The sequence below is a fragment of the Heterodontus francisci genome, chromosome 38 (genome assembly GCF_036365525.1).
Source record: "Heterodontus francisci isolate sHetFra1 chromosome 38, sHetFra1.hap1, whole genome shotgun sequence".
NCBI classification, from domain to species: Eukaryota; Metazoa; Chordata; class Chondrichthyes; order Heterodontiformes; family Heterodontidae; genus Heterodontus; species Heterodontus francisci.
This window is the reverse complement of record NC_090408.1, coordinates 10,498,330-10,525,292: the sequence shown is the minus strand read 5'-3', so window position 1 is coordinate 10,525,292 and position 26,963 is coordinate 10,498,330.

Genomic DNA, 26,963 nt, shown 5'->3' with positions numbered 1-26,963 from the left:
TTTTTAACAGATTCATCCATGGGGTGACTACTGTGCTGAAATTAGGGACAGATTTCCTGTAGAACCCACACATACCCAAATCTCATCGCTTGAACCTTGAACTCTCATGGTAATACTTGACTTTGACCCACGATATGTCCTAAATAAATGGCTTTGGCCTTGGAAAACTTGCTCTTTGTCAGGTTTATGGCAAGGTTATCTTTGGCCAGTCTGTCAAATAGAGCTTCCAAATGTCTGACATGATCATTCCATTCCACTGTGCACCAAAAAGGTCATTGATGTATACAACAAAATTACTCAATTCGGCAGTCACTTGATTGCTCAATCTTTGAAATGTGGCTGGTGCATTTTTCATACCAAATGTCATGACTTTACACTGGAACAGACCATCTGCTGGCACAAAAGCAAATGTTTCTTCAGCTTGGTCAGGCAAGGGGGCTTGCCAATATCCCTTAAGCAAATCAATCTTGCTAACAAAGGCTGAGTCCCCCACCCTATTAATACAATCCTCAAGTCTTGGGATCAGAAAGGAGTCCGTCTTAGTTACCACATGAACCTTTCAGTAATCTATACAGAAACTTTGCGAGCCGTCTGGTTTTGGAACTAAAACAACAGGAGAACTCCAACTACTTTGACTAGATATCAACATGTATTGAACTTCCTCTCTGATTTTAGCCAATTTATTGCGATTGAGTCTGTTGGGGTTTTATTTAATTAGTTTAGCTTCCCCTACCTCAACCTCATGAATAGCCAGAGAAGTATGACCTGGTTTATCTGCACATTCTGGCTTATACTCCCTCAATATGTCGGTTATGTCTTTCTGCTGGTGCTCGGGTAAATGCTGTAGCACCTCATCCAGACCCTCTAACACCTCTGTGTTCACCAGCTTCACTGCAGGAGGCTGAATCTGGGAACACTCAGTCTCAGACTCATCTGGTTTATCACATGCACCAGTGTTACCATCTACATTCTCTACCACCTGTGCTACACCTACACAATCCACAAGAACCCTATTAAATGGTTCATCAAATGCTGGAACTGGCATAATTGAAGGCTGTGGCTTCCAAATCATTTGACATATGTGACATGTCTTACAGAGGTCAACCACATCCTTGTGCAGCTTTAGCCAGTAAAAATCCACCATTACCCTAGCCTGTGTCTTCCGAATATCGCAATTCTCAAAATTTCACAGAAGGTAGCAAGAAGGGACAATTTGATGGACTACAACCCAATCCTCATCAGTAAGCCTTTGGGGAGGTCGCCACTTTCTCATCAGAATGTCATTCTTGACAAAATAACACTCAGGGAACTTTTCAACCTCTGTCCAGAACATGCTGTCTGAGACAAGCTTCTTAAGTCAGGGTCTACCTGTTGTGCCTCAATCAAAGAGGATCTGGTAAATAATTCACCATTGTTAGCCTAAGAGCCTTTATCACCAACATCCCAATCTAAATACTTGAAAAAGTCTCAGAAACCAAACACCTGAGTTGTCCTCCACAACAACTGAATCCATCTCATCTTGTTTTACCCTATGAGCCTGGGATCTAGTCACAATACAGTCTGGGAAATTCTTCCTGTAAAACCTCAGTTCCAGCAACCACAACTGGCTTTTCTGAAACTACTAGACACCTTATCCGCAACCAAGTCATTTCCTAGCAGAAAATCTACCCATTGATGGGCAAACTAGGTATAACCCCAGTGGTAACAGGACCTGTGGCCATGTCACATTTTGAATTAACCCCATCTATCCTTTGGATTAACACTTCTGCATTCAGCGAACTACTGTGGAAGAAATTCATGTCACCTTCTAACATCACTAACTGTGCCACCCCTGTATCTCTAAGGATGACAATTGACTTGCCTGCTTCACCAGATGGGCAGCACAGTGGCGCAGTGGTTAGCACCGCAGCCTCACAGCTCCAGCGACCCAGGTTCAATTCTGGGAACTGCCTGTGTGGAGTTTGCAAGTTCTCCCTGTGTCTGCGTGGATTTTCTCCGGGTGCTCCGGTTTCCTCCCACAAGCCAAAAGACTTGCAAGTTGGTAGGTAAATTGGCCATTATAAATTGCCCCTAGTATAGGTAGGTGGTAGGGAAATATAGGGACAGGTGGGGATGTGGTAGGAATATGGGATTAGTGTAGGATTAGTATAAAAGGGTGGTTGATGGTCGGCACAGACTCGGTGGGCCGAAGGGCCTGTTTCAGTGCTGTATCTCTAAATAAAATTAAATAAATAAATATCTTCCTGCAGCCTAAAGCTATCCTCCTCGCTACTTACCACACGGCCAATCTTTGAAAACTTCTTGATCATATCTCCTACATTTATGTCCAAATTGTTAATATACACCACTAAAAGCAGGGGACCCAATACTGAGCCCTGCAGAACAGCACTGAAAACAGCCCTCCAGTCGCTGAAACAGCCGTTAGTAATTAACCTTTGTTTCCTGCCACTGAGCCAATTTTGTATCTGCCTTGCTGTATTTCCCTGCATCCCATGGGATTTTATTTTTTTTAACCAGTCTGCCATGTGGGATCTTGTCAAAAACCTTGCTAAAATCCATATACATCAACTGCAGTACCCTCATCTATCTTCCTTTTTACTTCTTCAAAAAATTTGATCAAGTTGGTCAAACAAGATCTTCCCTTAATAAATCCATGCTGACTATCCTTAATTAACCTCTGCCTTTCTAAGTGACAGCTTATCCTGTCTCTCAGAATAGATTCCAATAATTTGCCCACTACTGAGGTTAGACTGCCTGGCCTGTAATTATTCGGTCTGTCCTTTGCTCCCTTTTTAAACAGAGGTACAGCGTTAGCATTTCTCCAATCCTCTGGCAGCACACTTGTATCCAGTGTGGACTGGAAAATGATGGCCAGACCCTCTGTTATTTCCTCTCTTGCTTCTTTTAACTGTCTAGGATACATTTCATCTGACCATGGTTATCAACTTTCAAGGATGCTAATCCAGTTAATACTTCCTCTCTTCCTATGTTTATCACCTCCAATACTTCACACTCTTCCTCTTTAACTACAATATCTGCATCATACCCCTCTTTTATGAAGACAGACGCAAAGTATTCATTAAGAACCATACCAATATCTTCCACGTAGATTACTTTTTTTTGTCTTTTATAGGCCCTACTCTCTCCTTAGTTATCCTCTTACTCTTAATGTATTGATAAAACGTCTTTGGATTCACCTTGATTTTGCATGCCAGTATTCTTTCATGCCCTCTCATGCTTTCCTAATTTCCTTTTTGATTTCATATAATTGATATAATTGTCTTTCATTTCTATAGGAACTGTTCGTATGGAGGTTAAAGCATGATAACAATATTTGCAGAAAAAATGAAGGTTTTGAATTTCATGAAGTGAAAAATATGAGACAGTATGACAGTCACATCAGACATAGAACACAGAACATTACAGCGCAGTACAGGCCCTTCGGCCCTCGATGTTGCGCCGACCTGTGAAACCATCTGACCTACACTATTCCATTTTCATCCATATGTCTATCCAATGACCGCTTAAATGCCCTTAAAGTTGGCGAGCCTACTACTGTTGCAGGCAGGGCGTTCCACGCCCCTACTACTCTCTGAGTAAAGAAACTACCTCTGACAGCTGTCCTATATCTATCACCCCTCAACTTAAAGCTATGTCCCCCCATGTTTGCCATCACCATCCGAGGAAAAAGACTCTCACTATCCACCCTATCTAACCCTCTGATTATCTTATATGTCTCTATTAAGTCACCTCTCCTCCTCCTTCTCTCTAACGAAAACAACCTCAAGTCCCTCAGCCTTTCCTCGTAAGACCTTCCCTCCATACCAGGCAACATCCTAGTAAATCTCCTCTGCACCATTTCCAAAGCTTCCACATCCTTCCTATAATGCGGTGACCAGAACTGCACGCAATACTCCAGGTGCGGCCGCACCAGAGTTTTGTACAGCTGCAGCATGACCTCGTGGCTCCGAAACTCGATCCCCCTACTAATAAAAGCTAACACACCATATGCCTTCTTAACAGCCCTATTAACCTGGGTAGCAACATTCAGGGATTTATGTACCTGGACACCAAGATCTCTCTGTTCATCTACACTACCAAGAATCTTACCATTAGCCCAGTACTCTGCATTCCTGTTACTCCTTCCAAAGTGAATCACCTCACACTTTTCCGCACATTAAACTCCATTTGCCATCTCTCAGCCCAGCTCTGCAGCCTATCTATGTCCCTCTGTAACCTACAACATCCTTCGGCACTATCCACAACTCCACCGACCTTCGTGTCATCCGCAAATTTACTAACCCACCCTTCTACACCCTCTTCCAGGTCATTTATAAAAATGACAAACAGCAGTGGCCCCAAAACAGATCCTTGAATGCAGATATGTGGCAATGCCGTTGACCTGAATAGGATGCCTATGTTGTTGGCACAGTGATTACCTCAATGTCTGGTTCACCTTATACATAATTTGATGTATGCTTTTGTTCAGTCACCAATGTTGAGCATTTCTGCTGAATGAAATGATGATGCTGATAATCATTTTTTTAATATGTTAACAAAATATCAGTCAGACAACACACATCAGACCTGAGGATTATGAAGAATGCAAATGTCGCAGCAGTTGATAAAACTGGATATTCCCAGAAGCATGACAGGAAATGCTGGAATCGATGATGATGAAAGGTCACTGACCTGAAATTCTTGGCTGAATTTTCGGACCCAGCTGGGGGCGGGAACGGAGGCGGGCAGAATGAAAATACCGGCGCTGGTTGGCGTGCCGGTTTTCCCGTGCCTGTGAGTTTCACCAGGTCAGAGGTAGGGCAGCCATGAGATCCTCCCCGATCGATTAAGAAGGCTAATTAACATTGAGAAAAAGCTCATTGACAGCTCGTTTAGGGGCATGTTGCGATTTTCACAGGGGCTCACTAGCCACACGCGCTCTCTGGTGCAGACCAGAGGCGGACACACAGTGGGGAGCCAGCACCCTCATGGTATTGTGGGGACATAAGAGGAGGGGGCAAGGTTACCAAACACAATCGGGGGGCCATCTAAGCACAAGGAAGGCTGTAACGGGCAATGGATGCACATCTTTCAGATTTTGAGCGCAATGGCAATGAGGAGCAACACCCTCCACAGGAAGAGCAGAGCCCTGGGCATCAGGAAGGCAGAAGAGAGGGTCAAGGGGCAAGAAGGACATGAAGGCCATACCCTCAGCATAAGATCTACCGCTGAAGACAGCACCGTCTGGAGATGACTGAGAACCAGTGCCACAGATGACTGCAACTATCCAGGCAGATGGTCACAGACATCTGTGCCCTCATCACTGAAGACCAGACACCTTGCAGCATTGGTCACCATGTCCTGCCAGTAGCCGTCAAAGTCACTGTGGCCTTGAACATCTGCACTTCTGGCTCCTTCCAACGATCAGCTGCGGACCTTAGTGGCATCTCCCAAATGGCTGCATAACACCACATCTCACTAGTCAATGATGCCCTATTTACCAGAGCTGGAATGGACATTCAATTCCAGACAGACGTGGCCTTGCAAGCACAGAGGGCAGTGGGTTTCACATCCATCACTGGTTACAACCAAGGCGGGAGTAACGCACTGTTAATTCAGTCTCACCACTCTACTAGTCATCGCATATCAAATAAAGTTTCCCACTTACCGAAGATAAGCCAAATTAAACACTGCATTTTTCCCCCGGAATAAAGCATACCAAACCAGGTTTCTTCAAACAATAACAACATTAACTATTTTTTAGAAAAGAAATAATAGGTCTTAACTACTAACGGGGTAAATCTCTAAATGAAAACACCCCTTATTCCCTTAACCCACATGCACACACATATACATTCAAAAAGAAACGGTTAACAGGTTTCAAACGGAAGTTTTGGATTATAACTGTTTCTTAGGAATAGAAGGAATAATAAAAAATAATTGAAGTTCACATTCTGGTAGGATGTTTTCGGTACGGTGAGATGTCCCAGAGTCGAATAGTCGAATTCCACTCGAAGTCTCTCCAGGTGAGGTTGATGAACAGTCTGTGATGGGTAGGTACTCATGGCAATTTAACTGCAGCAGGCTTCACATAGGTCTTTCATCAGGGGTGTGGCAACAGGTCTGGGTTTTGAAGCAGCAGTCTAGCCATAGTAGAATTCTTCAGATTTCAGGATTTTCTTAGAACACAGGAGGCAGCAGGAATCTCACTGGATGCAAATATTCTTCAGAGACTGGAGGCATTAGGAATCTGGTACCTTTCAAATGCAGAATTCCTTTTCAAGAGATGCGAGTCTCCTTTACAGGGAGAGGTACACCTTTCTGGGTCTTGTCTCTCTTGCTCCAGGCAGCTCAAGCAAAAATTTCAAATGCTGTTTGTCCAATTCACAGGCTTTTAAAGGGTCCAAAGTGAAAAAAGAATCTTCATGAACATGGTCACATGTCCAGATACATTGTCTCCCTTGTCACTCAAGCTGCTCTGAAGAAAGGTCAAACCCCTGTGATTTTCTTGAAACTGCTGACCTTTTACAAGTTTAACTTACTTTCAAAACACCCATAAAGTTCAACTCTTTGTGTTCTGAGCTTCCTTTCAAAACATTGCTGGAATTCCAATAGTTTTTGCAGGTATGTTTCACTGAGCAACATCCTTTTTTCAGTTTTTTTTTAAACACATTGAAGTCCAAGATTTTAGTACAAAAAAAAAACCTTTTGTGACGCCTTCACTCTAGGCGAAATGGAATGCCATTCTTGAATGCATTTCATTACAATGTAAAACAGACATTGAAAACATTTTTAAAAAATTCACATTCATGCCCCTCATTCATTCTACTGGTAGTTAATACAATTTTTTTTGTACCAGGGTTACTCTTTAAATTCGTGATAAAGCTTCTGCAATAACATTGTATTTTACCGAAATGTGTACAATTTTCAAGTGATAAGGCTGTAACAATAAACTTCATCTGAATATTCTGGCATTTTGGTTTTTAAATTTTTCCACAAAGGTTAATGGATTATGGTCAGTGTGTATCAGTGTTTCTTTGTAGTTGTGGTGGACATATACTTCAAACTGTTTAAGACCTAGCAATAGTCATAACGTTTTTTTCTCCACAGTGGAATACATTTTTTGGTGGCAATTCCGTTTTCTTGAAAAGTACCCTACTGATTTTTCTATGCCCGATTCGTCATCCTGCGATAGGACTGCACCAACCCCCAGGTCACTAGCATCAATCGCTAACTTGAAGGGTTTAGCAAAATTTGGAGCAGCCAACACTGGTTTATTAGTTAAGATTGCCTTTAGCTTTTCAAAAGCTGCCTGGCATTCACCTGACCATACTACTTTGGTTTTCTTTCCCTATAGCAAATCAGTTAGTGGAGCAGCTAAAGCACTAAAATTCAGTATAAACGTTCTGTAGAATCCACAAATCCTCAAAAATCTCATGATTTGCTGCTTAGTTTTAGGGATAGGGAACTCCACTCAGGCTTGTACATTTGCTGTTCTTGGCAACACTTGTCCTTGCCCCGCTGTATGTCTGAGGCAGGTCATTCTTGCTTTTGTGAATTTGCTTTTTGCCAGATTTACCACTAAATCAGCTGCTTTTAATTTTTTAAACAGATTCTAATTGTTTTAAATGTTCCTTTCAAGTGTTACTGTAAATTACTACATCATCAAGATACATGGCACAGTTGGGAACATTGGCTACCACTTGATTCATTCATCTCTGAAAAGTTGCAGGGGCATTTTATTTAGCCCGAATGGCATCACTCGGCACTCATAAAGACCTTCTGGTGTGACAAAAGCTGATATTTCTTTAGCTCAAAGTGTCAAAGGAACTTGTCAGTATCCCTTGAACAAATCTATCTTTTTAAGAAACCTAGCACTGCCCACACTGTCAATACAGTCTTCTAAACATGGAATTGGGTAGGAGGCTGCCTTCGTTACTGCATTGACTTTTCTGTAGTCTATGCAAAGTCGAGTTGACCCATCAGGTTTAGGCACTAATACTATTGGTGATCTCCAGCTGCTTTGACTGGGTTCAATTAAATTGTTTTCCAGCATGTATTGGATTTCTGCTTTTACTTGGGCCTGTTTGTCTGGACTTAAGCGGTAAGGATGCTGTTTTAAAGGAATAGATTCCCCTACATCCACATCATATATGGTTAAGGTTGTACATCCTGGCTTATCCTTACAGACTCTTTTAAGTGCTGTGAGTAGCCTTGTTAGGTCCTCTTGTTCTGCATCTAAGTACAAAAGCATGTTATCCAATTTTCCTAACCATTCTATATTAGCTAACCGGATAGTAGGAGGTTCAGTCTGAGAATTGTCTAGGCCTTCTACTGCCTCATCGTCACAATCCTTTTCCTTCTCAACAGTCCCCATTACCTGACATACCTGTACTGGCTTATCCTCTTCCCTGCGATAAGATTGCTTTAACATATTGATATGACACAGTCGATTCTTTTTCCGGCAATCAGGGGTGTCAATCAAGTAATTTATCTTACCAACTCTTTTGATCACTTTATACGGACCACTGAACCATGCTTTTAACGGTTCACCCTGTAAAGGTAACAATACTCAGACTTCATCCCCTGGTTGAAAATTTCGGGTCTTTGCGTTCGCGTCTGTCGATTTGTTCATATTGGCTTGGGATGCTTTAAAGTGTTCCTGAGCCACATTGCAAGCTTTCCTGGAACGCAAATATATGGTCTAGTATTGAAGATTCATTCCTTTGTCCTAAGAACCTGTCTTTGATGAGTTTTAGAGGACCTCTTATTTCATGTCCATAAACCAATTCGAAAACCTGTAGACTCATTTGGTGAATCTCTAGTGGCAAATAAAAGAAAGTCTAGCCCTTTATCCCAATCATGGGGATATTCATGACAGTATGCTTGAATCATTGTTTTGAGAGTTTGATGATACCTTTCTAAAGCTACCTGTGTCCGTGAGTGATATGCTGAAGATTTTAGCTGTTTGATACCCAAATTACCTATGACTTCTTGAAATATTTTAGACATGAAATTAGAACCTTGATCCGATTGAACTTCAAGTGGTAATCCATATCTCATAAATAATTGGGTTAACTTCACTACTACTCCTTAAAGGAATGACTTCTGGCAATTGAGTAGCCATATCCATGATAGTGAGTATATATTGGTGTCCTGCTTTTGTCTTTGGCAAGGGTCCTACACAGTCTACCAATACCTACTAAATGGTTCCTCAATAACTGGTATGGGAATTAGAGGTTTTATGATAAGTTGTGGTTTTCCCAGCATTTGGCATGTATGGCATTCCTATAAAACTGCCTCATGTCCTTTGTAAGGCCTGGCCAATGATAATGTTGACTTATACATGATTGGTCTTCCAGATCCCCATGTGTCCTGCTAGAGGAATGTCATGTGCTAACCTTAATAATTCTTGGCGATATTTAGGTGGTACGTGTGGAGCAACTGTCCAAGTCTTCAGTCACAGATCAATGAGGCGCTCTCCATATCCTCTTCAGAGCCCCATCTTCAACATAATAGCTTTCTGGAACTCCTTTCGCCTCAGCTTCTGTCAGAGCCGACTGTGCCATTCTGTATAATTCTGGATCAGCTTGTGCTGCAATTAAAGAAGACTTGTTAAACTTCTCAGTTGGATTATCTAATCTGAAAGTTTCAGATACTCAGCTATCTGTTTGTGGTGCCAATTTTACCTCCGACAATGGAACTTGTTTAGCCTTTGCTTGGATTACTACACACACAGGAAATATTCCTGGAACGTGTTCCTGTAATTGTTCTGTTTCTTTAACTTCACTTTGTTTCTCTAACTACAGGAGAAACTGATACTCTTGCTCCAGTCAAATCATTCCCTAGGAGTAGGTCAATTCCCTCTACTAGCAAACTATGGATAACTCCTACAGTTACCATCTCAGACATTAGGTCACTCTCTAGGTGCACTTGATACAAAGGTGCAGATATATACTCCCTGCCAATATTATTAACTAAAACTTTAGCATTCAGTGCACTCTCCAGTGGAAATGTTATACCTTTCCCTGGCATAAGAGTTTGAGTTGCTTGTGTATCCCTAAGTATAATGATAGATTTGCCTGCCTTACTTGAGGGATATGGAGTTACTTTTCCTTTTGACAAGAATTCTCTATAGCTTTCAGGCATCTTATTCTCAACCTTTATACTCACTTGGGTTTTTGTATCTGGTTTTACAGTTGCTTTTAAAGCTACAGCTTGGTCTGCTATACTCTGAGTCAGACCTCGTTTCTCTGCATTATCTTTGTGTACCCCAACAAGTCCCATGGGTTTACCTCACAACTTCCAGCATTCTGAATGAATATGTCCCGCACTGTGGCAATGATAACACTTCGGCTTGCGGTTCTCACTTCTACCCTTAGCATCTTCCTTTCTGGCCTGAGGGCATTCCTGGGGCATTCCCAGCTGTTCCTTCTTGTCCCCAGCTACTTGCCTTCCTTTCATTCTTCCACTTTCTATCCTTCTCAGGTTTGTGGGGCTGACGGACAAAAGTTTTTGGCTTATTCACAAGCTCAAAATCATCAATTTCCGCTGCTTGCTTGGCTTTTAAAACTTTCAGGTTCTCTACATGAGTTCTCACTACTGGAGGGATTGAATTTTTAAACTCTTCAAAGAGAATCAATTCTCTAAGGTTCTCATACGTGGTTTCCATCTTTACTGCCCATATGCAACGATCAAAATTAATTTGCTTTACCCTCTCAAATTCTACATAAGTCTGCCCAGCCAATCTCCGGAGAGTCTGTGACTTCTGTCAGTAAGCTTCAGGGACTAACTCATACGCAGTGAGAATAGCAATTTTTACCATCTCATCATCTTCAGGAAGCACAGCATAAACCTCATAAGCTCTGCCCATCAACTTGCTTTGTATAAGCAGTGTCCAGCTTTCCTTTGGCCATTTCATTTGGTCATTTCATTCTTAGATTTAAACAAGAAAGGTGGAAGTTTATTAACCTTAAACTCTAATTCAGTTAACGACTACGAATACGCGATGCAAGACTTCAGTGGATTCAGAGATTCGTGAGAGAGAGAGAGCCAGTGTCTTCAAACTGTCCTGTGGGCACAATTCAAACCTCCAGCAGGTTAGTCATGTGACTAAGTTTTTTTAAGCTCCTGCGTTTGTGGATTCTTCATCTTAGCAGACACCCTGGAATGCTGGCTTTCTTATACATTCAATGTCTGGTGATCAAAATCCATTTGGGTTAATTGTATCAGGGCACAGTCCTATTGTCTCCAAGCACTGTCTCTTAGTATGTAAATATTTTTCCAGCCACTGCTGATCTCTTAAACAAGTAATTTCTTCATTCCAGTGACAGTTTAATATTGATGTTTATATGACAAAATTAATATGCCTCATTCGTGGCAGGTGGGGGTCTTCATGACAATTGTGACTTGTTTTTCCATTTCTGTGTCTCAGTTTCTGACTCTATTCATTCCTATATTCTGTTCAAATGCTGTGGCCCATCATAGAGAACTGCTTGAGCTGAAGATATAAAAAAGGAGGAATGAGTACGTTCATCATCTATCAAGATCTCGAGAGAATTTCTGTCATTAAAAATACAGAAAATGAACATGTTCAAAAATATAAATAATATGGAAGATTTGGCAATGAACATGCAATATAAAAACATTTTGATGAAACTGAACTCATAATTATTAATGATTCTGAACGTTTATGTTCTTCACATTAACACTGGAACCTTTACATGTCAATGATGTCTCTGTTTATCGTGCTAAATTTTTTACCATATGTATTTCAGCATGTATTTGTGTCTGTCTAAACTGACACTTTTTAATGTCCATTTTTGTCAATGCTGTTCTCCTCATGGGCTGAATTTTACTCTGGGCGGACAGGAGCTGGCCACCGACGTAAAAGTCAGTGGCAAACCCGCATCCGCCCAGCCTGAGGATCCGACCCGCATTTTACGGGTCCCCGGGCTTTAACTGTTCAGAGGCGGGACGTCCACCCGCTTGAGGGCAGATGTCCCACCTCATTCAGCTGCCGCTAGTCATCGGGCCGGCAGATCTTAGTCCCAGCAGCGCCACTGCTGTGACTGCAGCTCAGCTGAGGACATGGAGCCAGGACTGAAGGTAAGTTGGGTTTGCCTCGCCAGGGGAATCAGTTGCAAACCAGCGAGGCAAGGGTGGTCATTTGGGGGGAAGGGGATTTTCGATTGTAAAATACCCCTGGAGGTGGGTGAAGGCCCTTAAGTGGCCGTTAAGTGGCAGCCTGTTTCTTGCTCTACCGCGGTCCACGTAAAGTGGGGCGGAAGCAGGAGCGGGCTGGGAAAGCCTCCCGGGGTGGCGGAAAATTCTGGCCCATCTATTAGGAAATCAGATCTTTATCCACAGAAAGAACATCCTTCTGAATTTTGGCTGGTGACGGAAATGAACAATTTAAATTCCCATCAGACAGCAAACAAGATATTCCTGGAAAGTGTAGGCTTGTGCAGTTTGGTTTTATATGAAGAAGGGTAACAGTTTCATTATGATTCAATGAAAAATATAGGAAGAAAATCCTTGTGTAACTATCACGTTTGGTGCTTCAGTATTTCAGTGAATTAAAATTGTGAAGTGGTGTGTGATCACAGTATTCTAATAATATTTCACCTCTGGGTAGTACTGTCACTGTAATGATGTATGACCCATTTACTTAGGTGACAATCACCGAATGTTAAATGACCATCGGTCAAGTTATCCATAACCTGTTCTGCCAAATGTTAGTGTGATTTTTAGCCTCTTCTATTGTGCAAAATCTTGTGACTCAAATGTTTCTGCTTTCCATTTGTTTTCTACCCTTTGCTTTCCGGAGACTCATAGTTTGTTGCTCTGTCAACCTGCACTGTTTCTTGGTACTGTCACAATCTTTAGATTGGAGAATGCCAGACATGTTGGTAAAGATTACTAAAGGTAAGTTAACTAATGTTACTAGAGGCAGAAATAAAGTCAAGAGTACCAAGAAACAGGGCCACATGGTGCAGTTTGACAGAGCAACAAATTGAGTATATGAGAAATGCAAAAAAACCCTCTGAATTTTCAAACCATGCTCTTTACATTAGCTACCATGAAGTAAAGCAATAGTCTCCAGAGAACAAAGGTAGAAAGCAAATGGAAAGCAGAAACAATTGAGTCATACGATTTCTCAGTCATTGTTCCCAAAAAAGCGCCATAATTACTGTGCCCAATGCCCAGTGATCTAATGACTAATGACAGAGCTGAAAAACACAATTTACCTTCACTGAGTGGAAACATCTAATATTGGAATAGAATTCCTGCCCCACCCGCTGAGAAGAAAACCCAGCGAAGGAAGGTAAAATCAACCACCAGTCACGATAAGTTAAGAAATCGGACGACCCTCCCTCCCCACAGTGGGCAGATATATCAAGACACTCTGCCACCCCTCCCCCCTCCCCATGACTCATGAGCAAAACTGGCGAGGCCTATAATCTTCCCTTTCCCCACCACCAAGGGCAGATATTCTGAGTTGGACCATGAACCTGCATGTACTGCTGTCCCAAAGCAATGAGCTATAAGTTAGCAAAATCCCCAGTTCTTATACCACCAATCAATACACAGAATTTCTGTGAAAGTACCACAAACACCCACCCTGAGAAAACAAAGTGGGATTGTATCCTAACCCTGCCACAACTCCACATGAATTCCCGCTAAAGAAACAGATTGTATCCAACACTTGCTACCTGTGAGGATAAGGACTGTTGGAAGGACAGCCAGAATGCACAGTATGGCACCTTGGAGCAGGAGGCTGCCCAAAGAGGGGAGGAAGAAAGTGTAATGTGGTAGTTGTAAGCAGGATTGAGAGTTTAGTTTTAGTTTAGTTTAGAGATACAGCACTGAAACAGGCCCTTCGGCCCACCGAGTCTGTGCCGACCATCAACCACCCATTTATACTAATCCTACACTAATCCCACATTCCTACCACATCCCCACCTGTCCCTATATTTCCCTACCACCTACCTATACTAGGGGCAATTTATAATGGCCAGTTTACCGACCAGCCTGCAAGTCTTCTGGCTGTGGGAGGAAACCGGAGCACCTGGAGAAAACCCACGCAGACACAGGGAGAACTTGCAAACTCCACACAGGCAGTACCCAGAATTGAACCCGGGTCGCTGGAGCTGTGAGGCTGCGGTGCTAGCCACTGTGCTGCATGGTAATTTGCCTACCTGGTGCCAGGGTGAAGGACATCTCAAACCAGCTTGAAAGAATATTGGAGAGGGAGAATCCTGTAATTGTGGTCCATGTTGGGACCAACAACATAAGAAAGAATAGGCAAGAGGTCTTATTCAGTTAGTAACAGGACTAAGAGCCAAATTTAAAAAAGGACCTCAAGGGTTATAATCTCTGAATTATTATCCGAGCCACATGCAAATTAAGGTAGGGATAAGCAGATTAGGGAGGTGAACATATGGCTGAAGGAGTGATGTGGGAAAGAGAGGGCAAGACATTTACAGCTAATAATGAATAATGAGTCAGATTTAGTTACCATCCTTATAGTGCATGAACATTTGGATAATACTGATCATGATACTTCTGACCGAGGTGGCCAAGTCCTGAAGGACCTATTTGGTCAAGAGGTAGGAGAACCAACAAGAGGGAAAAACTTACTGGACCTTGCCCTCACCAATCTATCTTACGCAGATGCATATCTTCATGACAGTATTGTAGAGGCAGCTCAAGTCTACTTTTCTGTCAACTTCTTGTAACCCTTAACTCCCTTGACAAGCAAGAGTCTATCTAACTCAGCCTTAAAAGTAATCAATGACCCAACCTCCACTGCTGTCTCGGGAAGAGAATTCCACAGACTTACAATCTACTGAGAGAAAAAAGTTTCTCCTCATCTCTGTCTTAAACTCTGTCCCCTAGTTCAAGTCTTTCCCATAAGGGGAATCATCCTCTCAACATGCACTGTCAAAATCCCCTCAGGATCTTATATGTTTCAATAAGATCACCTCTCATTCTTCTAAACTCCAGTGGTTACCAGGCCCAACCTGTCCAACCTTTCATAAGATAACCCCTTCATCCCAGTGATCAGTCAAGTGAACCTTCGCTGAACTGCTTCGAATGCAATTATATCCTTTCTTAAGTAGGGAGACCAAAACTGTATGCAGTACTCCAGATGTGGTCTCACCAGTGCCCTGTACAACTGTAGCAGAATGTCCCTACATTTATACTCGATTCCTCTTGCAATAAACAACAACATTCCATTTGCCTTCCTAATCACTTGCTGTACCTTGATACTAATGTTTTGTGAATCATGTACCAGGACACCCAGATCCCTCTGTGCTGCAGAGCTCTGCAATCTCCCTTCATTTAAATAATATTCTGCTTTTCTAGTCTTCTTGCCAAGGTGGACAAGTTTACATTTTTCTTCTCTGTATTAAATTCCATCTGCCACTTGGGCCCTCTATTCTAGCAAACTCTTTAGAACTTGCCATTGAGTCTTTATTGCCTCACCTTCTGCCAAAATATATCACCTCATGCTTACAGACAAACATGAGCATATGAATTAGGAGCAGGAATAGGCCATTCAGCCTCTTGTGCCTGCTGCGCTATTTGATAAGATCCTGGCTGATCTGATTGTGGCTTCAATTCTACTGTCCTGTTGACTTGCTATAACCCTTGACTCCCTGATCAATCAAGAATCTATCTAACTCAACCTTAATAGTATTCAATCACCCAGCCTCCACTGCTGTCTAGGGAAGAGTTTTCCACAGACTTACATCCCACTGAGAGAGAAAAAATTCTCCTCATCTCTGACTTAAACTGTGTCCCCTTCTTCGAGTCTTTCCCATAAGGGGAATCATCCTCTCAGCATCCACCCTGTCAAAATCCCCTCAGGATCTGATATGTTTCAATAAGATCACCTCTCATTCTTCGAAACTCCAGTGGATACCAGGCCCAACCTGTCCAACCTTTCCTAAGATAACCCCTTCATCCCAGTGATCAGTCAAGTGAACCTTCGCTGAACTGCTTCTAATGCAATTATATCTTTTCTTAAGTTGGGAGATCAAAACTGCATGCAGTACTCCAGATGTGGTCTCACCAATGTCCTGTACAACTGTAGCAGAACGTCCCTACTTTTATACTCAATTCCTCTTGCAATAAACAACAACATTCTATTTGCCTTCCTAATCACTTGCTGTACTTGCATACTAACTTTTTGTGAATCATGTACCAGGGCAGCCAGATCCCACTGTGCTGCAGAGCTCTGCAATCTCTCTTCATTTAAATAACATACTGCTTTTCTATTCTTCCTGCAAAAGTGGACCAATTCACATTTTCTTTCTCTGTGTTAAATTCCATCTGCCACTTGTCTGCCCATTCTGCGAGCCTATCTACGTACTGTTGCAGGTGTTCTGTATCATTCTCACTGTTTGCCACTCCTCTAAGTTTGGTATCATTGGCAAATTTTGAAATTGCACTCCGTATTCCAAGATCCAAGTCATTTATATATCGCAAAAAAGCAGTGGTTTTAGCACTGACCTTTGTGGAATACCACTACCATCCTTCAGCCTGAAAAATAACCATTTACCATGTCTGATGTGTGAGTGTGTCTGTATCTGAGCGTGTGTGAGTGTGTGTATATTGGGAAAACCTGCACTGTTTGGAGATCCACCAACAGTTACAGTAGTACAACAGAATATTTACTTACAATGCAACCAAATATTTATATAGTTACAATACAACAATTTGCAAATATGCAAATAATTTTGGAGAGTGATCAGTTCGGTGTTCAGAAGAGGAGGAGGTGGAGGAGGTGGATCGGAACCTGAATTTTTAGGGTTCATTCTGGAACTGGACTGCAGCAGTTTATGAAACAGTTCTTCCACCAGCTGACCCACCAGCTGAATCGGAAACATGCTGGCTGCCTGAGGAGGAAAGCTGAAAAGGCTACGGCATGATCTCGGAGCTGCTCCTGGTCGGTGTTGAAGAATGATGAGCAATCCGTGGCATAGCAATTCACCCTGTCAGGGAAATCTTGAACCAAGTGGTGTGATGTGCGTTGAAGGAAGTCCAAGTAATTGCAGTTGGGCTCCTCTAGATATCTTTCAATCAAGGAGGAGCCCTTTGCAGATCCAATTAGTGGGAAGATCTTCTGCAGTGTTAAGCTACATGATCGGGTGATCTCCTCACTCTGTCCATCCAAGTGCAACAACAAACGTCCCAGGTTGGACTGGATCTGTTGGTGGAACAAAAATCTGGATCGTCCAATCCCGCACTTGGTCAGGATCCCCAACAGGAAGAACACTTGTGCCCGCACTTTCTCACACTCTGCCCGAAGAGTGGCTGAATTCTGTTGAGGATTGAATCCAGAAAGGGCTGGATGGTGTTTGCTGTTGACTGATTGATGATCTTACACAAGCTGGACAGCACTGCAAGCATTAGAACATCTGGATTCTGCTTATTCCCCAACAGGCTCATCATTGACTGCATCACGCTCTGCGGCCGTCTCTTAGGTCCAAATTTCACATTTCCTAGGGCCCTGACAGCCAGCAACTGGGTAGCAGGAGAAGCTATCTGCAAATAGCTTAATAAACTGTTCACCAAGGTGTCTGTTGTGAGCTGCAGCGCTGAAACCCAGGGATCTTTTATCAGCTCTTCGAAGAAGGTGATCACAGTCGCTGCCTGACTGTCTTGGGCTGTAAGGATCTGAGAAGCCAGTTCACTCACTATACAATGCAGAGTGTAGCCAGAATGTTCCATGATTCCTCTGGCCAGCAGAACAACCCCTTGGTCAAATTCATCAAGCTTCTCCATCAGGTACCATCCTCCATTTCTGTGCACATATCTAAACACATCACGATTTGTTGTCTGATTCAGTAAGAGCTGCAGTGCCTGCACGCAGTTGTCAAACAGATCCCTACTTGTAGATGACTCAAACTCAGCTGTGAATTCTCTTTGCTGTAATTCAGAAGCTGAATCACTGCTCAGAGATACATTCACACAGCTGGTTAACGAAACAAGTAGGGTGCTGAATATCTGCGGGAATAACATATTGAGTGCGTCTGCCAATTTGGGATTCGAGATTATCTCCTTCAGCCCACTAACGGCAGCCAGGGATACATCAATGGAATACTCTGTTCTCTTCCCACTGACAGGGCAGGTTATTTTTCCCAGGGCTAGCTGAAAGAAGACAGAGGGTGGTGGTTGATGGCAAATGTTCATCCTGGAGTTTAGTTACTAGTGGTGTACCGCAAGGATCTGTTTTGGGGCCACTGCTGTTTGTCATTTTTATAAATGACCTGGAAGAGGGTGTAGAAGGGTGGGTTAGTAAATTTGCGGATGACATGAAGGTCAGTGGAGTTGTGGATAGTGCCGAAGGATGTTGTAGGGTACAGAGGGACATAGATAGGCTGCAGAGCTGGGCTGAGAGATGGCAAATGGAGTTTAATGCGGAAAAGTGTGAGGTGATTCACTTTGGAAGGAGTAACAGGAATGCAGAGTACTGGGCTAATGGTAAGATTCTTGGTAGTGTAGATGAACAGAGAGATCTTGGTGTCCAGGTACATAAATCCCTGAAAGTTGCTACCCAGGTTAATAGGGCTGTTAAGAAGGCATATGGTGTGTTAGCTTTTATTAGTAGGGGGATCGAGTTTCGGAGCCACGAGGTCATGCTGCAGCTGTACAAAACTCTGGTGCGGCCGCACCTGGAGTATTGCGTGCAGTTCTGGTCACCGCATTATAGGAAGGATGTAGAAGCTTTGGAAAGGGTGCAGAGGAGATTTACTAGGATGTTGCCTGGTATGGAGGGAAGGTCTTACGAGGAAAGGTTGAGGGACTTGAGGTTGTTTTCGTTGGGGCGAAGGAGGAGGAGAGGTGACTTAATAGAGACATATAAGATAATCAGAGGGTTAGATAGGGTGGATAGTGAGAGTCTTTTTCCTCGGATGGTGATGGCAAACACGAGGGGACATAGCTTTAAGTTGAGGGGTGATAGATATAGGACAGATGTCAGAGGTAGTTTCTTTACTCAGAGGGTAGTAGGGGCGTGGAACGCCCTGCCTGCAACAGTAGTAGACTCGCCAACTTTAAGGGCATTTAAGTGGTCATTGGATAGACATACGGATGAAAATGGAATAGTGTAGGTCAGATGGTTTCACAGGTCGGCGCAACATCGAGGGCCGAAGGGCCTGTACTGCGCTGTAATGTTCTAATTCTAATAAAGCAGCTCTTTGATTGTAGACACTGCACATTCCATCTCCACAGCCACTGCTCTCCACACATGTCTGATGAACTTGTCCAAAGGGAAGCCGTTAAGGAGACAGGATACCACTGCTGCCATGTTGTGTGAGGTCAAAATGGCAGTACTCTATAGAACCTGACATTTCACCTCCTCGTAAGACAGGGACTCCCATTGAACCCTGAGCATATGAAGGATCTCTAAGACTTGCTCCCAAAGTTCACTGCCTCGCCTTATAAAGATGATTTTTATGAGCATAGCAGCTGCTAAGAAACAGCTGGGGTGTTGGTTGGACAGTTCCTTGCAGACCATGAACAGCAAGTTGCCCAGCAGGTCATGGGGCAAACACATGGAAACAACCTCTGCGATCTGACGGCATTTGTGAAGGAGGACTGAAACATCAGGGTTGACAAACTCTGCTAGGAGTGCTTTCACAGCCTTTAGCTGCTCCTGTTGTTGATCAGAATTGGCCCCTGAATATGATAACTGAATGGACAGGGTGATATACACCGTGTCCAGCGCCATCAGTTGAGCAGGAAGCGAATGGTCCACACAGCCCGACATCAGTCTTCCGATCAGAGCAGCCACAACACTTTCAGTCACTCCCTTACTGACATCGAGCTTCTCCGAGTAAACTGTCAGAAGCTCTAAGGTCGTTTTCATGGCTCTTTGTTGTTCGTGGTCTTCACTTGAATTGATCCCCTCTTCTATCTCATGGATGGTTTTGAGATTTCCTGCTCAAAGTTCTTACTTGTCTCCGTAAACTTCTCAAGGACCGTTGTAAATGAATTCATGGTGAGGTATAAATTCTAATAATCTAATTAAATGTTTGAAACTAAATATTTCCTATGACTAAAGAATTAGAGATTGTCTTTGTTTTCTCTGAAATCAGATTTTGCAACGATGACTCCTGATTTCTTTATGTGGAATAATTAAGTTGCTCCTTTGAAGAGTGTTTCCCGGTAATCTTTGAAGATTTGGATGGATTTGATCAACGCACTTGGCTTTAATATTTACCGTGATGCTTCCTGATGCACAAGTGTACAGTCTGTACCACTTTGCTGTGTTTTATCCAGCCCTGCAGTTTCTGTGTTGCCATGGTGCTCATTGTGATACATCACCCCTCAGTTGTGATGTGGCCCTGGGTCATACGCCCATATAAGATCTGCCAGCTGTTTGTGGCCATTTAAGGTGGGTGCTGGGGGTTGAAATCCAGACCTGAGATACAGACCATAGTGACAAGGCAACATTCGCAACCCTGAGTGGTCCTATTTGGGCTGAGCAGCTGTTTATTCCTAATAACGCATCCTCCACACCACAGTCACTCAAAGTACTTGTGACAAAAAATGTAGAAATGGGAGTGTGAGACAGATATTTTTCGCAGAATGCCCCCAACTTCAGATGTTGAAGTGTCAGATCATGGGCAAATGCTAGAATCGGTTATTAGGAATGTGGTAATAGAGCACTTACAGAATCATAATTTGATTAGGCAAATAGCGACATGGGAAGATGATGTCATGGGGATAATAGAGACCTGGCTCGACAAAGGGAAGGATCGGGTTCTAAATATTCCTGGATACCAGGTGTTCAGGAAAGATAAGGAACTAAAGAAAGGAAGCTATCATGATTAAGGAGAATGTCACGACCGAGGTTGGGGGAATGCCCTGACTTTCTCTCGTTCCACTACTCCACTGATCACAACATATAGTCCAATGTTTTACCCAGTTACCGATACTTCATCGATATTAGTTTCAGAATAAAAATCCGCCAACCAGCTTTCTATAATAAACAAAATGATTGATTTATTATAAAACAAGACTTATTCATCAAAGGTGCAAAACTTATGAACACACATGGCTGGATTTTACCAGGCTCCCGATGTCATGCTCCGTGGTGGGGGGCAGGGGGTGGTGGGGCCGGAAGATTGTTCTGGAAGAGGCCCGCCATGGAGTCCGATGCTGGGAGGGCCAAGGTTCCGTGACAGCCACCACACCACTGGGCGACAGGATCTACATCTAAATATTTAAATGAATACATTAACATGCACTTAGCTGGGATCATATGGGCCCTCCGCAATCTTCAGTGTGGTGGCCAGCACTCCCGGCCTTCACTTCCCTCTCTGGGGAAAGCAGGCACAACACTGGTGGGGGAGATAAGATTTTGTGTACGAGGTGGGGTGAAAAAGTCATGATGTGGGAAGGGGTAAACTTTGTTCAGTCTGGGAGTGGGGGAGAAGAAAGTCATCTTGCAAAGGTAAGTGTTTTGGGGGGGAAGTAAAATGCTTAATGGAGTCGGGAAAGGGGCGATAGAATTCATATTGCAACAGGCGAGGTGGGGGAGTGACTTTAAAACTTTAAATTAACAGACAGGGCTGGCTGCCTTTTTAAAATACCGCCAGCGCCTGTGCACAGCCAGATGAGCCATTGCCACCGTTGGACAGCTCACCCCTCCATGTTATTGGTGGGGGGTGATCCGGGTATTTAAATGAGCCGCCACGCGGTAGATCGCGGCAGCTCAGCAGCACGCGGCCCCTGCACGCATTCCGCCAAATCCAGCCCACAGTTTCTTATATGAAAGTATAAATATCTACCCATCTAAATTAACACACACACAAGTTAATGAAAAAAATTATTAAAAGAAAAATGAAAAAAAACTTGTTCCAGCCACCCATCACATCTATTCTTGCTGTCCTACATTGTGTCCAGGTTTCCCAACACCTTTAATTTAAAATACTATCCAGTGCATTTAAAATTCCTTCATGGCCTTGCCCCTCCCAATCTCTGTAACCTTCATGCCCTACAACACCCCCTCCTCTGCTCCTCCAACTTTGGCCTTTTGTTCATTGCCTCTTTTATCACCCCAACATTGATGACTCTGCCTTCAGTCATCTAGGTGACAAACTCTACAAATTCCCTTCCTACCGAACCCTTTCACTCTTGAAGGAATAGAGAGTTGTCTGTCCAAGTAAGTTAGGAGCCACAGTAGGTTGTGTAGATGGAAGCAGGAACATAGACTGAATGTGTGGGCAAAACTATGGCAAATTGAATTCAATGTGGGAAGTTGTGAAATCTGAGTAAGAGAAATCCAGAATATTTTCTTGAGAGCAAGACCTGTAGAGGATCAAAGGGATTGAGGTGTCCATATACACAAATCACCAAAAGCTCTTGCACAAAAAGTCATCAAAAAGACTACTGGAATGTTGGCTTTTATCTCAGGCGGGGTTTTGAATTCAAAAGTGAGGGAGCAATGCAAGAGTCTTTGTCAGGTCCTATCTGGATTATTCCCGGTAATATTGGCCTTGGAAAGGGTTTGAAAGGGATAGATTATGAGAAGTTGAGTACACTTGCTTTGTAATTTTTTGAGTTTCGCAGGTTGAAGGTGAACCCAAAGAGGTTTTTAAAATAAGAAAAGGATTTTTTTAGGGTCTATACAGAGAAACTGTATCCTGTACTGGAGGCATCCAGAACAAGAAGAAAGTAATCTTCAAATTAGAGCCATGGAAAATAGGAGTGAAATTGGAAGCATCTTTTCACACATACACAGACGCTACTTCCAGTCGTGGAAGTCTGAAACACTCTACCTCAAAAGGCTGTGGGTCTTGGTTCAATTGAAATTTTCAAGGCTGGGCTGAGTAAATATTTTTTGAGTATCAGTATCAAGGGATATTGAGCAAAGACGGGTAGATGGAAGAGGTGAAGATCACCTGTGGTCTAATGGAATGGCAAAACAGGCTCGAGCGACTGAATGGCTTAGATCTATTCCCAGGTTCCTAAACTCATCTCCTTCTCCATCAGGACATTTCAGCAGAGAAGGAGGCCATTTGGCCCATTGAGTCCATGCCAGCTCTCTGTGTCACTCCCCTGTTCAATCCCCACTCAATCCCTGTTAAGCTGCAAGTTTATTTCCTTCAAGTGCCCATCCCATTTTCTTTTGAAATCATTGATTATTTCCGTTTCCACTGCCCTCTTTCCAGGTCATTACCAGTCGCTGTGTAAAAAAAGTTCTTCCTCACATTCCCCCTGCATCTCTTGAGCAAAACCTTCAATCTGTGTCTCCTCGTCCTTGTACCATCAGTTAATGGGAACAGATTTTCGTTGTCTACCTTATCTAAGCCTGCCATAATCTTGTACACCTCTGTCAAATCTCCCTCACTCTCCTTGGCTCCAAGAAGAACAGCCACAGCTTCTCCAACCGAACCTTTAACTAAAATCTCCCATCCCTCGGACCATTCTGGTAAATCTCCTGTGCACCATTTCAAGGACCCTCACATCATTTCTCAAGTTTGGTGACCAGTACTGGATGCAGTACTATAGTTGGAGCCTAACCAGAGGTTTATAATTGTTGAGCATAACTTCCCTGCTTTTGCACTCAATGCTTCTATTTATGAAACCCATGATCGCATATGCTTTGTTAACCACTCTCTCAACATGTCCTGCCACATTCAAAGATTGATGCCCATGCATCCCCCAGGTGCCTCTATGCTTGCAAACTCTTTAGACCTTGCCATTAAGTCTTTATTGCCTCACCCTATCCATTCTGCTGAAATATATCACCTCACACTTACATACTAACATATGAGCCTATGAATTAGAAGCAGGAGTAGGTCGTTCAGCCTCTCGATCCCGCTCCGCCATTTGGTAAGTTCTTGGCTGATCGGATTGTAGCCTCAATTCTACTTTCCTGTCGACTCGCTATAACCCTTGACTCCCTTTTCAATCAAGAATCTATCTAACTCAACCTTAAAAGTATTCAATGACCCAACCTCCACTGCTGTCGAGAGAAGTGAATTCCACAGACTTACAACACTCTGAGAGAAATAAAAAATTGCTCATCTCTGTCTTAAACTGTGTCCCCTAGTTTGAGTCTTTCCCATAAGGGGAGTCATCCTCTCAGCAGCCACCCTGTCAAAATCCCCTCAGGATCTTATATGTTTCAATAAGATCACCTCTCATTCTTCTTAACTCCAGTGGATACTGGGCCCAACCTGTCCAACCTTTCCTAAGATAACCCCTTCATCCCAATGATCAGTCGAGTGAAGCTTCATTGATCTGCTTCGAATGCAATTATATACTTTCTTGAGTAGGGAGACCAAAATTGTATGCAGTACTCCAGATGTGGTGTCACAACAGTAGTAAAACAATCCGATTTCTCTTGCAATAACCGACAGCATTCTGTTTGCCTTCCTAATCACTTGCTGTACCTGCATACTAACTTTTTGTGAATCATGTACCAGGACACCCAGATCCCTCTGTACTGCAGAGTTCTGCAATCTCTCTTCATTTAAATAATATTCTGCTTTTCTATTCTTCCTGCCAAGGTGGACAAGTTCATATTTCCCTTCTCTGTATTAAATTCCATCTGCCACTTGTCTGCCCATTCTGCTAGCCTATCTATGTCCTGTTGCAGGTGTTCTGTATCATTCTCACTGTTTGCCACTCCTCTAAGTTTGAAATAATTAGAAAACTTTGAAATTGCACTCTGTATTCCAAGATCCAAGTCATTTATATATCGCAAAAAAGCAGTGGTTCTAGCACTGACCTTTGGGGAACACCACAATCTACCATCCTCCAGCCTGATAAATAAGCATTTACCATGTCTGGTGTGCGAGCGTATCTGTATCTGAGTGTGTGTGAGTGTGTGTACATTGGGAGAACCTGCACTGTTTGGAGATCCACCAATAGTTACAGTAGTACCCAGCCCAGGCAACATCCTGGTGAATCTCCTCTGCACCCTCTCCAGTGCAATCACATCCTTCCTATAGTGTGGTGCCCAGAACTGTACACAGTACTCCAACTGTGGCCTAACTAGCGTTTTATACAGCTCCATCGAAACCTCCCTGCTCTTATATTCTATGCCTCGGCTGATAAAGGCAAGGATCCCATATGCCTTCCTAACCACCTTATCTACCCGTGCTGCTGCTTTCAGTGATCTATGGACAAGTACACCAAGATCCCTCTGACCTTCTGTACCTCCTCGGGGCCTACCATCCATTGTATATTCCTTTGCCTTGTTAGTCCTCCCAAAATGTATCACCTCACACTTCTCAGGATTAAATTCCATTTGCCACTGCTCTGCCCATCTTACCAGCCCATCTATATCGTCCTGTAATCTAAGGCTTTCCTCCTCACTATTTATGACATCACCAATTTTCGTGTCATCTGCAAACTTACTGATCATACCTCCTATATTCAGGTATAAGTCATTAATTTTTCAAGAAAAATCTGGTCAGCTGTTGGGGACAGCATTCATTGTTGTGGTGTGTGCTTTAGTCAAGTGTGAGAAGTTCCTTTTTTAAATTAATCATTGTGTTTGGAGGTCTGATGATTGAAAACAATAAGCTATACATAGCCTCATTAATACATTATACAGTATGACTTTCAGTAAGATCTTTACTATTGAGTTCAGGCTTCATAAGATCATAATGTATTAATGCTGTTCATCCCTAACAAGATCAGTTTTCTATTAACATTTAGTTCTCTGTTGAAAATTGAATTGGTTTAACAAGGAGTGCTGGGTATACTTATTCTGTTGGTACAACATCACCTGATACCTTAACCCCATTTAAAATAAACAATTTATAGACTTATAACTAAAATCTTAAGTAATGTAAAAACAATCCTTGTATGGAGTCAAAAGGGTTAAAGTTGTAAAACAATAAACTTCAAATAAAGTTGCTATAAACACATAGTCAAGGGACTGCTGGGGAAGGATAAGGCTTGTTTTCTATTTTTCGTTATGAGGAACACTGACGTAAAAAGGATTTTGGAATTGTGGAAATTATGTTTTAGGCAGGATATAAAGGGTCAACATGACAATTCATCATGCAACTATTGTACTTGAAAATATTATAAGGTAAATTCAGTGATCTTGCGCTCCCAGGGGGAGACTCACTCTGTAGGAGCTGGGATAGAGACAAGGCTACAACATAAATCCTGATGTTCAGATCTATGTTTCTGTCTCGCAAGACTGACTGCTGGGTGCGCAGCATGGCTGAATTAAACCCTTATTTTTATATTGTCATTGAAAGTTACAAATGATGGGGCCACTTCTATTCACTGTGCATGTCAATCATTTGAATATAATATTAAAAGAAGTAGTGTTGAAATTTGCAGATGATACCAAAATAAGAGTTATAGGTAATTCCTTAGAAGGCCAAGGAAGTTGCAAAGACATATTGGCAAGATAGGGAAATGGGTTAAAAGGAGGTGGAAATTGGTATGTATAATGCCAATTTCTCTGGTGCAAAACTGGCACGAAGCATACCAGATTAGCAGCAGGATGGCCTGCGCCAAATTTATTGGGCCTCATTTTTAGGCATTCCAGGCAGGTACCTAAAGCAGCTGTTCAGCTTCTTGAATGTGTAAATTAGGGGCAGAATGCCTGTAAAAGGATCCCCTTGACAAATTGGGCGGCGATGCATCAAGCCTGCCCCCCTCAGGATTCTTCAGTGGCTGCTAAACAAAGACAGGAGGAACAATGGTGCTTTCCGTGACTACACAGTCGCCACAATTGCCCTTCCCTGTAGCCCTTGCAAAATTTCTCTCCCAGAACTTACCAGAGGACCCCTACCGGCTAGGCCAGCAACCTGAAAATGGCCTGGATATGCAACCAGTGCCAGCAACTTGCCCCAACTATCCATGCTTTGGCTCAGGATATTTCCATTGGGCTTGAAAATGGGTCCAGTCTAATTTTTACCCCAATGTAAGTAACGTTGATGCATATTGGTTTAAAAAAACTCAGTAAC